The sequence below is a fragment of the Myotis daubentonii genome, chromosome 1 (assembly GCF_963259705.1).
Source record: "Myotis daubentonii chromosome 1, mMyoDau2.1, whole genome shotgun sequence".
Classification (NCBI taxonomy): domain Eukaryota; kingdom Metazoa; phylum Chordata; class Mammalia; order Chiroptera; family Vespertilionidae; genus Myotis; species Myotis daubentonii.
This window is the reverse complement of record NC_081840.1, coordinates 128,356,991-128,372,752: the sequence shown is the minus strand read 5'-3', so window position 1 is coordinate 128,372,752 and position 15,762 is coordinate 128,356,991.

Here is a 15,762-nt window from a genome sequence, read left to right as displayed (position 1 = left end):
ACTACACTGAATTCCCCTTTGAAAATATAGTTTCGTACTTTTTCAATTTACTTTGCCTCATTTTTAAAGTGAACATGAATAAAACGAGATTTTAAATTTGTTTTATATTGTGGTATACATTTGAAAAGTTTTGTTAACTGAAAATATGAGAATTTATCTTAGATGTCAACAAAGGTGATGAACATACATTAACATTTTTATTCCAGGTAACAATCTATTTTACCAGGGTTTTTTCCCCTTCTTTCCAAACTATTTTCTTTTTCTCAGATTTTATATGTCCCACCATTCTGCCTGCTAACCTTTATATATTGCTTGCCTCCTTTCTCTAAATTGCTCTTTTTGACAACTTTTGTAGTAGATGCACAGTAAAATTATTTAATCAGTCACAGAAAAACTAGTATTCTTTGGAAAAAATTTTATCTTATCCCAAATGTTTAATTGTGAGATATTTTCCCCATTGTCAGTATTGCATTCTGAACAAGCATTAATTTCACTGGCTTGTGTGGGGTATAGTTTTAGCTTCTGGTAATGCACACTTGTTTCCAGATGTTTTAAAAGTACAGGACACATTACAATGATGTGTGAAGCACTATGATTGCCAATAACTTCTCATATTTTAAAACTATCCTAGCATGCAGTTTGCAGCTCTGTGGAACCATAAAAGACCCACTCAGGGGGCAGACTCAGTGAGCACCAAAGCCCCATCGAAGGAAGTCTACCCCCAGAGGGGTGTCTCCAGCACAGAAGTTCTCCCACTGCAGACACAGCTGATTCTCACAGCCAATTGGCCTGGAGGTCAATTCCTCACAGTGATATCTACAACAATCAAGGCTTAATTACAACAAGACTGTGCACAAAACCCACAAGGGGGTGCACCAAGAGTGTCCACCTCAGGTAATTGGGACACTTAGCACAGAAAGGCACTCTGTCAACACAGCGAAGCACAAAAAATGCCGAGACAAAGAAACAGGACACAAATGACAGAATAGGAGGAAAGCAAACTGCTGGATATAGAGTTCAAAACCACACTTTTAAGGTCTTTAAAGAACTGTCTATAAGCCGTCGATAAACTTAATAAGGCCCTCGAAAAGACTGGTGAGACCGCTGATAAATGTAGTGAGATCTTCAAGAAGACTGGTGAGACCGCCAATAAATGTAGTGAGATCCTCAAGAAATCTAATGAGACCCTTGATGTTGTGATAAAGGACCAACTAGAAATTAAGAATACACTGACTGAAATAAAGAACATTATACAGACTCCCAACAGAAGACCAGTGGATCGCAAGAATCAAGTCAAAGATTTGAAATACGAAGAAGCAAAAAACACCCAACCAGAAAAGCAAAATGAAAAAAGAATACAAAAATACGAAGATAGTGTAAAGAGCCTCTGGGATATCTTCAAGCTTACCAACATCAGAATTATAGGGGTGCCGGAAGAAGAGAGAGAGCAAGATATTGAAAACCTCTTTGAAGAAATAATGACAGAAAACTTCCCTACCTGGTGAAAGAAATAAACTTCCAAGTCCAGGAAGCACAGGGAACCCCAAACAAAAGGAATCCAAAGAGGACCACACCAAGACACATCATAATTAAAATGCCAAGAGCAAAAGACAAAGAGAGAATCTTAAAAGCAGCAAGAGAAAGAAAATCAGCTACCTACAAGGGAGTACCCATACGACTGTCAGCTGACTTCTCAACAGAAACTTTGCAGGCCAGAAGGGAGTGGCAAGAAATATTCAAAGTGATGAATAGCAAGAACCTACAACCTAGACTACTTTATTCAGCAAAGCTATCATTCAGAAGTGAAGGCCAGATAAAGAGCTTCACAGATAAGAAAAAGCTAAAGGAGTTCATCACCACCAAACCAGTATTATATGAAATGCTGAAAGGTATCCTTTAAGAAGAGGAAGAAGAAGAAAAAGGTAAAGATACAAATTCTGAACAACAAATACACATCTATCAACAAGTGAATCTAAAAATCAAGTGAATAAATAATCTGATGAACAGTATGAACTGGCGAGCGATTGTAATAGAATCAGGGACATAGAAAGGGAATGGACTGACTATTCTTGGGGCGGGGGGAAGGGGTGTGGGGTGAGGGAAGAGATAGGACAATAATCGTGCACCTATGGATGAAGACAGTGGGTGGGGAGTGAGGGCAGAGGGTGGGGTGGGAACTGGGTGGAGGGGAGTTATGGTGGGAAAAAAGAGTAACTAATGTAATAATCTGAACAATGAAGATTTAATTAAAAAAAACAGAAGAAAATGTAAAATATTTACATGACTGCATAACTTCATGGAAATACATTAGAAAACCTCGTTGAAATAAATAATTCCCTTGGAAAATAAAAATTTCCAAAATTGTCCCTATTAGGGATAAAAGTTTAAGCTAATCAATTTTCATAGAAGAAACAGAGAACAATCTAAATGCCCATCTAACTAAAACTAGTTGAATAAATGATGGTATATCCAAACAACGAATACTATGCAGCAAAGATCTCTATGAACTGATATGGAATGTTTTCAAGAAATACCAAATTTAAAAAAGCATGATGTAAAAAAGTACATATATAATATAAATAATTTTATAAGAAAAAATGGGAATTAAGCTGACATATATTTGCGTATTGTTAAAAAAAGAAATAAGGATAAACCAGAAACTAATGAAAATCTTGAAAGTAAAAGAATGAAACTTCTCTTTGCTTATCTCTTTATACAGTTTTCACTTTTGAACCATGTAAATGTTTTGCATGTTAAATCAATAAAAATTTTAAAAGCAAACCCTGATAAAAAAATAAAATAAAAAAAATAAAACTACCCTAGCATACCTGAACTGAAAAGAAGTATTTGTTATTTATTCACCCTCTATACTCTTAATATTATATCCATTTCAGTAAAATGATGGCAACTAATATGTTGAAACATAAATTTATATGATAGTAAAGTTTAAAGTAAACTGAGGATTTAAATGAAGTAAGAAGAGGAAAAGTTTTGGTTGCTTGAAAGTGTTTGCCTTCTGCTGCGTGTATCTTGTGTCATTAATTTGTCATGTGTATTGCTGAACAGTGTTTTTTAGGTATAGTTGCCTTGGCTGCCAAAGAGCTTAGCTTTGAGAAATTTCATGCATTAATTCAGTAAGTAACCTTGGAACATTTAAAATGCCTTGTGGACAGATTGCCATTTTAAGTCTCTTCATACTAGGAAAAGGTACTTAGGTTTATATACCTGAGGATTAATTTGTTTTCAAATTTAAAACTAATTTTCAAATGTATATTTAAATTACTCAAATTTCTAAAATAACTATCAAAATACACTTTTTATAACATCAAAAGCTCTTTCATTATTTCAATGAAAAATAATTTCAGTTTACTGTTTCTCTGTCCTCAATATTGATTGCTAGTGGGATCAATATTTGAATTATTTTTTAATTTTTGTCAATATATGCTTTCTATACTTTTCATTAAAAGGGCCATGTTTTCATTAGAGCATTTAAACTTGTTATTCCAAGAGAAACGGTCAGGATAGCTGTGGTGGTAGTAGTATAGTAGCATTTGACTTAAAATATTAGTTTTTTTTTTAAAGGAATAATAAATGTACAACTTAGCTTTGGTATTCAGATATTTGTTAATGATTTTCAGGCTTTAAAAATTCAAGTTTTGTTTGTTCTCGAAGTCATCTTAGAAGAGGTTCACCTCATTCCTTAAAGACCTGTATAATTATTGAATAATTTATTGATGCCAAACACTTCCCCTAAGAGATGAAGAGATTCCCTACCAGGTAGGCATTCTATCTAATTGGATACACACACACACACACACACACACACATACGCACACAGTTGTCCGCAATAGCTTTTGCTTTTAATGGCTAGATTTGAATTTGAAAATTTGAGACACTTACAAAAATCTCCTTCTGGATATGTGCATTTTAATGTCTAAGACAATTTAAGATTTTTCTCATTTTTGGATATCGTAAACATCATGATGGTACTCATACTAACTTCTTTTGACCCCCCAGAAAAACGTCATTCAGAAGTGTACCCGCATGAGGAGACGCTGTCTCGCACCAGTGTTCAGTGTGGGGAAGCACACTTGGAGCATTGCTTTTCCTGAATTCTGTGTTACTGACAGTGGTTTGTATAAGAAGATGCTTCTGCTGGCTTTTATTAGTTTGAGTTTAGTATATTTTTCCTGCAACATGTACTCTTGATGTTGCTTCTGAATCTCAGAATAAAAAGCTCTTATCTGATAATAATTTCCTTTCCTCACCACTCACTTGTTACGTAACCACTCTGAACCTTCCTTTCACCCTGCCCTTCTGGACTGCAGGGGTTATCAATAATGTGCTAATTATGAAATGTGCTCAGTTCTTCTGAATGTTATCTTTTCTTTGCTCTTAGAAATGTCTGGCAAATGACACCTTACCCCCTTCTGGAAGCTCTTTCTAACCCCCACTCCCTTTCTTACCTATGTGATAAATCATAGCACTAAGTTCTCTTTCTATAGTCTCATAATTCCTTTTTTGTTTATATCTTTCTTTCCATCTTTACCTTTTGTCTCCTGGTTCTTTCTTTTCTCCTCTAAACTTTGATATTCCATAAATTTCAGTCCCTGGGTTCTGGATTCTGCTTCTTTTATGGGTATTGATTCTCTCAGCTGACCTCTAGGTGTTAATCCAATGTGTACAGTACCCAGTGCCAATTTCATATCTTTAGGGGCCTGTTAGTCTCAGTTGTCTTACTAGACTTGCCTTGCTGAAGTCAGACGTCTTTCACTTGACAAAGGCTTATTGACCCTATATTAGGCCCTGGGCTGCTGATGTGGGATAGAATTTATTTAATGGTTCCTCTTCGGTGTTATAAACAACAATTGATAATTAATGATCATTTCCATTATGGCAGCATTTCTTAGTGTTTGTAGTCTTTTGTTGAATGCACAAAGCAAACCGGAAAATAGTAAAGGTATGCCTAAGTTTATTTTTTGAAGTCAGGGGGGACCTTATATAGCAGGGATCATTTGAAGGATGAAGAAGTTTTCTAGACAGAAAAGCTGTGGGAAGATTTCCCAAGCAGTGAGAATAGCAAGTATAAAGGTATAATCAATGAGGGTATAACGTGTCTGGAGAAACATACACCAGCCTTTACTGCAGCATAGTACACCAGAAAGGCACCTGTAGGAGATGAGACTAGGCTGTTATATAAATAAGGTTTAGAATATGAAGATCCTTGTATATTATGCAAAAATACTTGAGACTTCATGTCGCCAAAATTAGAATAAAACAAAAATTAGGATTCAAAACCATGTGTTTGGCTTCATTTTACCACATTTTTCCCTTTAGGCTCTTTTTAGGAGAAGGAGAGATAGCAAGGAAGGCTGAAAATGGAGGAAAAGGAAAGTAATCTTATGTTTATTGAATAAATGATTGCTGATATTTCTCATTTGGGAGTGGTTGTGAAGGTAGATGCTGTGAATTGAATCAAATTGAATTTCCCTATTTAAGATATTATCCCTGGAAAGAATTTCAAATCCAGTTTTCATTAGAAGTTAACATTCACTGGTTTTATGGTACACAATACTATAAAAAAATTGTGAGATCATGTAGGTATATCAGACAATTAAAGTCATCTTTCTAATATTAACAACTAAGCACTTACCTTGAGATCCCCAGGAAAGGAGTTGGGCATGCTTGGTAGATCAGCCTTTGGAGGAAGTAGCTGTGCTGGGCAGAGAGGGCCTGAGCTCTGTAGCTGAGAGCAGTAATTGTTATGGAGCAAAGCAGGGTAGATACAGTCCTTTACTCTTAAGTGTTGCCTGTTCTTATTTGATAACATGAATGAATATATGTTGTTGAGCCCTTTGAATGTTACATTACTTTAATTTTTAATTTTTAAACTTTGGGATTATAAAGTGAGAGCTTAAGGCAAGAGAGGTGACAGTGGACACCAAAGGATCAAGAAGGATAAAGGGTAGCAGTCAGATGAACTGGATGAGAAACAAGGGTCAAAAGAACGTCGTTGAGACCTGGAGTGGGAAGTGGTTGCAGGAGCCTGAGAAAGGTGTGGTCATAGTGTCTAGGAGGGGACAGGTGGAAAGCCAGGCCTCTGGCCCTAGAATGGTTGGTACAATCACTCCTGGAGTTTTCTTTTTCTGGAACCATAGCTCCTTGGAGGCCAGAAGAAATTAGCCAGCTATGCACCCGCAAAGCGTTATATGTTGTGACTTGGGGTTTGGTTTGACTGTGGTTTTGTGTTGGTTTCAGAGAGAAATGATTTTTGGACCAGGCCCTGTGGACTGATTTCCCCAGCTCTGGAAGCTCAGGCCTCAAGCGAGAGGAGCCAGCCTGTGAGGGCTCCACCCTATGGGGCCCCCACATTACAACCCGGAACTCGGAGACAGCGGGGCCTCAGGCAAAAGGGCATACCGGCCATTCCAGGTGAGGTCTGGACAAGGGATGAGGAGGGCAGGGGCCCAGGTCTTCAATGGAGAGTTACCTCAGCCCCCACTCTAAGGCTGCTGGCTTTGCTCCCACCAAGAAGGCCACCAGCAGTCTTGCCAAGGACATGAAGACAGCCAGCTATATGGAGATGCTAGTGGCAGAAGGCCCTGTCTTACATGGGGCAGGAGAGCCACAGACAAGTCCCATGGGTGTAACTGTGATGCTGGGGGTGCCCTGGTGCAGCGCAGTGGGGTGTAGCTTCTGGCTGGTAACAGATCAGGAGGTCTTCAGGCCAGGACCCTTCAAACCTGACTATATGACCCTTTGCTTCTTTGGTTAAAGTAGGGGTAGATAGGCCTGGACCAAGGAAATAAAGCCTAAAAGGAAAGACAAAACTCTCCTTTGTTCCTGACAGAGCGAGCACGAAGCCCACTTTTCAGGTATGGGAGTGGCTGCCCTACTGGATCTGCCCCTTCGGGTCAAGCTGCCCATGATCCTGGGGAGCAATAATTTATACTATATGATGGAAGTTCAGTGAAAAGGTAATTTTTGCCTTGATGTTGGTTGTCTTTGCCAATTTCTACTTGCTTTGAAAGTCAGGTGCTACATTATACAAAGTCCACTAACAGAATTCGCATTAACATTCACAGCAAAAAAAAAAGTCAAGCCCTCATCTAATCCTAGGTATTGTTTAGGATTCATGCCAAACACTTTCATCTAGTATGGCTCGCACAGAATCATGGGATGGACAGGTATTATTCTTAGTTCTTTCTTAACATTGAGAAGCATGTTAACTCTTTTTTTTTGGTAACAACACAAGATATACAGATTAAGTGAGGTTTTTTTTTTACTTAGAAATAAATATGTTTGGTTCAAAGGTGGAATATTAATGTTATTTCATTATTTCATGATTTTAACCAATAAGTTGTTAACACAACCTTCTCTATGGTTATGTTTTGAGAAAAAGTCTATCTCCTACACAACAGTGAGTATAAAATGGAATTGAAGTGAGTTGACCTGCCTCAGTCCTGTAACTTCACTTTAATGGAAGAAGGCTCTGCCTCCTGGAAGGCACTCCATGATTTCCCCCAACCTCCTGTCCAGTCTTTACTCCCACCCAGAACCTCCGCTTCCTCCAGTTGGGGTCTTTCATACCTCCTCTCACATACCATGGGAATGCTTCTGTGCCTTTCCTCACCTTCCCCCAAACCTGGTGTACCCGTCCCTCTTCTCCTCAGTCTATGGATTTCAACCATATTTCAAGATTTGTTTTTGTGAACTGTCATAGCCCCCAGTGCGCTTATATTTCCTTGAAATTTGCATTGCACTTGTTTGTATAATTTTACTCAACACTACAATTTTATAATTACAGTTTTATAACTTAACTCATACTGGGTTACGGTGTGTAATTCCCTCAAATCTCTTCTTGTTTACAGTCCTCAATGCTCCACACACTGTCACACCTCCCCAGTCCTTAACTCAATAACAAACATTGAAGGAGTTTCACTACATTTTTTTTTAATGTTTTCTCTGGTTAATATCACAAAATATTCTACAAAGAAGAATTCTGAGGAACCCTCTACCCGTCTACTCTCTGTGATTCAGAAATGAGTAGGGCCGCTTGATATTTTATATATGCCTAGTAAACATGATTTCTTAAAGCAAGTGTAGCATCTGGGAAATAAATAAATAAATCTGTTCTACTAAGGCAAGCTGATTAAAAGCATACTTGCCTCCCACAATTTAACTGAGTCAAAAACACAAGCTTTCCCACAACATGCTTGCCACCTATACTACTCCTCTTCCTTTTTTATCCTCTTTTTTTATCCTCTAAACTTAGCCCTGTCTTTCTTTTGCCTGCTTCCTCAGTGTATTGTTTACTGCGAATTTGACATGCTTGGGTATTACTATTTCCTGTGAAACCCCAGGAGCCGCTGGAAGGCCAGGCAGCAGGCAAGGTGATGTCCAGGACCCAGGAGCTGCCTTGCCTACGGTCGTGATCATGATCGTGATGGGAAAGCCGGTCCGCAGGAAAGATGGCACGCCGGTACCCAGGAGCAGCCTTGCCTGCGGCCCGTGATCATGATTGGAGAGACGGGCCTAAGGCAAGGCAGCACCCCGGGACCAAGAAGCCGCCTTGCCTGTGGCCCATGATCGTGACTGTGATCAGAAAGCTGGGCCACAGGCAAGGCGGCACCCCTGGATCCAGGAGCTTCCTTGCCTGCAGCCGTGATTGTGATCATTCTTGGAAAGTCAAGTCGCAGGCAAGGCAGCTCCCCATGACCCAGAAGCCGCCTTGCCTGTGGCCCGTGATCTTGATCGTGATAGTGATCATTTTCAGAAAGCTGGACTGCAGGCCAAGCATCACCCCGGGACCCAAGATCCGCCTTGCCCGCAGCCCGTGATTGTGATCGTGATCTGAAAGCCGGGCTGAGGGAGACGTGGCACCCTGGGAATCAGGAGCCGCCTTGCCTGCGGCCCGTGATCATGATCAGAAAGCTGGGCCACAGGCAACGCGCCCTCCTAGGACACAGGAGACGCCTTGCCTACGGCCTGTGATCATGATCGTGATTGTTATCGGAAAGCTGGGCCATTCGCAAGGCGACACCCCAGAACCCAGGATCTGCCTTGCCTTCAGCTCATGATCATGATCAGAAAACCGGGCCACAGGCAAGGAGACAGCAGGGACCCAGGAGCCGCCTTGCCTAAGGCCTCTGATCAAGATAAGAAAGCCCAGCCGAAGGCAAGGGGTCCCCCGGAGACCCAAGAGCCACCTTGCCTGTGGCTTGTGATCATGATCGAGATCGGAAAACAGGACCGCAGGCAAAGCAGCCCGTGGGCACGCAGGAGCCGCCATGCCTGCCGCCCGTGATTGAGAATGGAAAGCCAACCACAGGCAAGGCGGCATTCCGAGACCCAGAAGCCGCCTTGCCTGTGGCCCAGATTCGTGATCATGATCCTGATCGTGATCGTGATCGTGATCGTGATTGTGATCGTGATCGGAAAGCCAGGCCTCAGGCAAGGACAAAGCCGTGACCCAGGAGCTGCATTGCCTACAGCTTCTGATCGAGATCGAAAAGCCAAGCCACAGGCAAGGCAGCAGCCAGGGACCCAGGAGCCGCCTAGCCAGCAACTTGAGATCGTGATCATGATTGTGATTGTGATCAGAAAGCTGGGCCAAAGGCAAGAAGTCCCCGCGAGACCCAGGAGCCGCCTTGCCTGTGGCCCATGATCGTGATTTGAAAGCTGGCTTCAGGCAAGGCGGCAATCTGAGTCCCAGAAGCTAACTTGCCTGCGGCCCGTGATTGAGATGGAAAAGCCAGACCACAGGCAAGGCAGCATCCCGGGTCGGAGGAGCCGCGTTACCTGTGGCCCGTGATCATGAATTGAAAGCTGGGCCACAAGCCAGACGGCATTCCGAGACCTAGAAGCCAACTTGCCTGCGGCCCGGCTTTCTGATCACGATCACGATCATGATCAAGATCACGATCATAATCACAACCAAAACCACTATCACGATCACAATATAGGCCTCAGGCAAAGGCTTCTGGGTCTCAGAATGCCGCTTTGCCTGCGGCCCAGCTTAAATCATGATCAGGGGCCGCAGGCAAGGCAACATTCCGAGACCCAGAAGCCACAATGCCTGTGACCCAGATTCGTGATCGTGATCGTGATCATGATCGTGATCGGAAAGCCAAGCCTCAGGCAAGGCAGCACACCAGGACCCTGGATCCGCCTTGCTGCAGCTCGTGATTGTGATCAGAAAACTGGGCAACAGGCAAGGAGATGGCAGGGACCCAGGAGCCAACTTGCCTGTGGCCCATGATCGTGATTTGAAAGCTGGCTTCAGGCCAGGCGGCAATCTGAGACCCAGTAGCTGCCTTGCCTGCAGCCCGTGAATGAGATGGAAAAGCCAGACCACAGGCAAGTTGGCATCCCGGGTCCAAGGAGCCGCCTTGCCTGTGGCCCGTGATCATGGTTTGAAAGGTGGGTCACAGGCAAGGCGGAATTCTGAGACCCAGAATCCGCCTTGCCCACGGCCTGGATTTATGATCATGATCACAATCATGATCACGATCACGATCACAATCACAACCACTATCACGATTACGATCGTGATCACTATCACAATCAAAACCACTATCAGGATCACGATCACGATATAGGCCGCAGGCAAAGGCTTCTGGGTCTCAGAATGCTGCATTGGCTGCGGCCCAGCTTCAGTCGTGATCACGAGCCGCAGGCAAGGCGACATTCCGAGACCCAGAAGCCGCCTTTCCTGAGGCCCAGATTCATGATCGTGATCGTGATCGGAAAGCCAGGCCTCAGGCAAGGCAGCACACTAGGACCCCGGTTCCGCCTTGCTGCAGCTCGTGATCGTGACCAGAAACCTGAGCCACAGGCAAGGAGACAGCCAGCACCCAGGAGCTGCCTTGCCTGTGGCCCGTGATGATGATTTGAAAGCTGGGCCGCAAGCAAGGCCGCATTCCGAGACCCAGAAGCCGCCTTGCCTGCGGCCTGGCTTTCCGATCACGTTCATGATCACCTTATGGGCCGCAAGCAAGGCGGCTCCTGGGTTTCAGAATGCCACCTTGCCTGCGGCCCAGCTTTCAAATCATGATCACGGGCTGCAGGCAAGGCCACATTGCGAGACCCAGTAGCCTCCTAGCCTCCGTCAGAGATTCGTGATTGTTATCGTGATCGTGACGGTGATCATGATCCTGATCAGAAAGCCAAGCCTCAGGCAAGGCAACACACCAGGACCCAGGATCCGCCTTGCTGCAGCTCATGATCATGATCAGAAAACTGGGCCACTGGCCAGGAGACAGCCGTGACCCAGGAGCCGCCTTGCCTGTGGCCTGGCTTTCTGATCACGATCACGATCACGATCACTGTCACAATCACACCCACTATCACGATCACTAGACGATATAGGCCACAGGCAAAGGCTTCTGGGTCTCAGAATGCTGCATTAGCTGCGGCCAGGTTCAGTCATGATCACGAGCCGCAGGCTAGGTGACATTTCGAGACCCAGAAGCCGCCTTGCCGGCGGCCGGGCTCTCCAATCAAGATCACTATCACCATCACGATCACAATCAGGATCACGATCATTATCATGATCACGATCACAATATGGGCCCGAGGGAGGCGACTTGGGGTCTCGGAATGCCAACTTGCCTGCTGCCCAGCTTTCAAATCATGATGATGGGACACAGACAAGGCGACATTCTGATACCCAGAAGCCGCCTTGCCTGCGGCCCAGATTCGTGATCGTGATCGTGATCGTGATCGTGATCTTGATCGTGATCGTGATCGTGATGGGAAAGCCAGGCCTCTGGCAAGGCAGCACACCAGGACCCAGGATCTGCCTTGTGCAGCTCATGATCGTGATCAGAAAACTGGGCCACAGGCAGGGAGATAGCCGGAACCCAGGAGCCAACTTGCCTGTGTCCCATGATTGTGATTAGAAAGCCAGGCTTCAGGAAAGGTGGCATTCTGAGACCCAGTAGTGCCTTGCCTACGGCCAGTGATTGAGTTTGGAAATCCAGACCACAGGCAAGGCAGCATCCCGGGTCCCAGGAGCCTCCTTGCCTGCGGCCCGTGATCCATGAAAACTGGCCCGCAGGAAAGACAACATTCTGTGACCCAGAAGCCTCAATGCCTGTGGCCTGGCTCTCCAATCACGATCACGATCACGATCATGATCACAATCAGGATCACGATCACGATCACGATATGGGCCTGAGGCAGGCGGCTTCTGGGTCTCGGAATGCCACCTTGCCTGCGGCCCAACTTTCAAATCACAATCATGGGCCACTGGCAAGTCGGCTCCTGGGCTCCAGCTGTCTCCTTGCCTTTGGCCCATTTTTCCTATCACGATCATGAGCTGCAGCAAGGCAGATCCGGGGTCCTGGTGTGTTGCCTTGCCAGAGGCCTGGCTTTCCCATCACGATCACTATAACAATCATGATCACAAATCACAATCATGATCACGATCACGAATCTGGGCCGCAGGCAAGGCGGCCTCTGGGTCTCGGAATGTCACCTTGTCTGTGTCCCGTGATCATGATTTGAAAGCTGGGCCGCAGGCAAGGTTGAATTCCGAGACCCAGAAGCCGCCTGCTTCAGGCCCATATCGTGATCGTGATCGTGATCGTGATTGTGATCATGATGGTGATCGTGATCGGAGAGCCAGGTCACAGGCAAGGCGGTTTCTGGGTAAGGGAATGCCGCTTGCCTGCGGACCAGCTTTCAAATTATGATCACAGGCCGCAGGCAAGGCGGCTCCCGGGACCCGGGATGAGACCTTGCCTTTGTTCTGGCTTTCCAATCTCAATCACGGGCCGCAGGCAAGGCAGCTACTGGGTCTCAGAATGCCGCCTTGCCTGAAGCCCAGCTTTCAAATCACAAACATCAGCCACAGGCAAGTTGGCCCCTGGGTCACGGCTGTCTCCCTGCCTGTGGCCCATTTTTGCTATCACGATCATGAGCTGCAGCAAGGAAGATCCTGGGTCCTGGTGTGCTACCTTGCCGGAGGCCTGGCTTTCACATCACGATCACGATCGCGATCACGATCACGAATCTGGGCCTCAGGCAAGGCAGCTTCTGGGTCTTGAAATGTCACCTTGCCTGCGGCCCAGTTTTCAAATCATAATCATGGGCCGCAGGCAAGGCGGCACATGGGACCTTGGATGCTGCCTTGCCTGTGGTCTGGCTTTCCAATCTCAATCACAGGCCACTGGCAAGTCGGCTTCTGGCTCACAGCTGACTTCTTGCCTGTGGCCCAGTTTTCTGATCACGATCATGTGCTGCAGCAAGGCGGATCCTGGGGCCTAGTGTGCCGCCTTGCCTGAGGCCTGGCTCTCCAATCACGACCACGATCACAATCACAATAATGATCATGAGCACGAATCTGGGCAACAGGCAATTCGGCTTCTGGGTCTCAGAATGTCGCCTTGCCTGCAGCTCGTGATCGTGACTGAAGTTGGGCCGCAGCCAATGCAGCATTCTGAGACCCAGAAGCCTTTGCCTGCGGCCTATATCATCTAGTGATTGTGATATTGGTTGTGATTGTGAAAGTGATGGTGATCGTGATCGTGATCAGAAAGCCAGGCCACAGGCAAGGCGGCTTCTGGGTCTCAGAATGCCGCCTTGCCTGAAGCCCAGCTTTCAAATCACGATCATGGGCCACAGGCAAGGCGGCTCCTGGGTCTCCCGGGGACTTCTTGCCTTTGGCCCAGCTTTCCGATCACAATCACAATCATGACCACGATCTCAAGCTGCTGGCAAGGCGGCTCCTGGGTCCCAGACTGCTGACTTGCCTGTGGCCTGGCTTTTCGATCTCGATCAGAAGCTGTAGGCAATGCAGCTCCGGGGTCATGGCTGTCTCCTGGCTTGTGGCCCAGTTTTCCGATCACGATCATGAGCTGCAAGCAAGGTGGATCCTCTGTCCTGGTGTGCTGCCTTGCCTGAAGCCTGGTTTCCGATATCGATCACGATCATGATCACGATCATGATCACGATCACGAACCTGTGCTGCACGCAAGGTGGCTTCAGGGTCTCGGAATGTCGTCTTGCCTGCGGCCCGTGTCGTGATTGGAAAGTTGGGCCGCAGGCAAGGTGGCATTACGAGACCCAGAAGCCGCCTTCCTCAGGCCGATATCGTGATCGTGATCATGATCCTGATTGTGATCGCGATGGTGATCGCGATCCGAGAGCCAGGCCACAGGCATTGCGACTTCTTGGTCTCGGAATGTCGCCTTGCCTGCGGCCTGTGATCATGATTTGAAATCTGGGCCGCAGGCAAGGCGGCTTCTCCCTTGCTGCAGCTCATGATCGTGATCAGAAAAATGGGCCACAGACAAGGAGACAGCCGGGACCAAGGAGCCGACTTGCCTGTGGCCCATGATTGTGAATTGAAAGCCAGGCTTCAGGCAAGGCCGCATTCTGAGACCCAGTAGCTGCCTTGTCTTCCGCCTGTGATTGAGCTGGAAAAGCCAGACCACAGGCAAGGCAGCATCCCGGGTCTCAAGAGCCGCCTTGCCTGCAGCCCATGATCATGATTTGAAAGCTGGAGCTAAGGCAAGGCAGGACACCAAGACCCAGAAGCCGCCTTGCCTGCGGCCTGGCTCTCCGATCACGAAAACGATATGGGCCGGAGGCAGGCGGCTTCTGGGTCTCAGAATGCCACATTGCCTGCTGCACAGCCTTCAAATCATGATCGTGGACCGCAAGCAAGGCGTCATTTCGAGACCCAGAAGCGGCCTTGCCTACGGCCCAGGTTCATTTTCATGATCGTGATCCTGATTGTGATCGTGATCTGAAGCCAGGCCTCAGGCAAGGCAGCACACTAGGACCCAGGATCTGCCTTACTGTAGCTCATGATCGTGATCGGAAAACTGGACCACAAACCAGAAGACAGCCATGACCCTGGAGCTGCCTTGCTTAGAGCCTCTGATCGAGATCGAAAAGCCAGGACACAGGCAAGTCAGCAGCCTGGGACCCAGGAGCCGCCTTGAAAGCAGCTTGAGATCATGATCATGATTGTGATTGTGATCAGAAAGCTTGGCCAAAGACAAGAAGTCCCCGGAAGACCCAGGAGCCGCCTTGCCTGCGGCCCAGATTCGTGATAGCGATCCTGATCAGAAAGCCAGGCCTCAGGCAAGGCAACACACCAGGACTCAGGATCCGCCTTGCTTCAGCTCATTATCATGATCAGAAAACTGGGCCACAGGCAAGGAGACAGCTGGGACCCAGGAGCCAACTTGCCTGAGGCCCATGATCGTGATTTGAAAGCTGGCTTCAGGCCAGGCGGCATTCTGAGACCCAGAAGCTGCCTTGCCTGTGTCCCGTGAATGAGATGGAAAAGCCAGACCACAGGCAAGTTGGCATCCCGGGTCCAAGGAGCCGCCTTGCCTGTGGCCCGTGATCATGGTTTGAAAGGTGGGTCGCAGGCAAGGTGGAATTCTGAGACCCAGAATCCGCCTTGCCCACAGCCTGGATTTATGATCATGATCACAATCATGATCACGATCACGATCACAATCACAACCACTATCACGATTACGATCGTGATCACTATCACAATCAAAACCACTATCAGGATCACGATCACGATATAGGCCGCAGGCAAAGGCTTCTGGGTCTCAGAATGCTGCATTGGCTGCGGCCCAGCTTCAGTCGTGATCACGAGCCGCAGGCAAGGCGACATTCCGAGACCCAGAAGCCGCCTTTCCTGAGGCCCAGATTCATGATCGTGATCGTGATCGGAAAGCCAGGCCTCAGGCAAGGCAGCACACTAGGACCCCGGTTCCGCCTTGCTGCAGC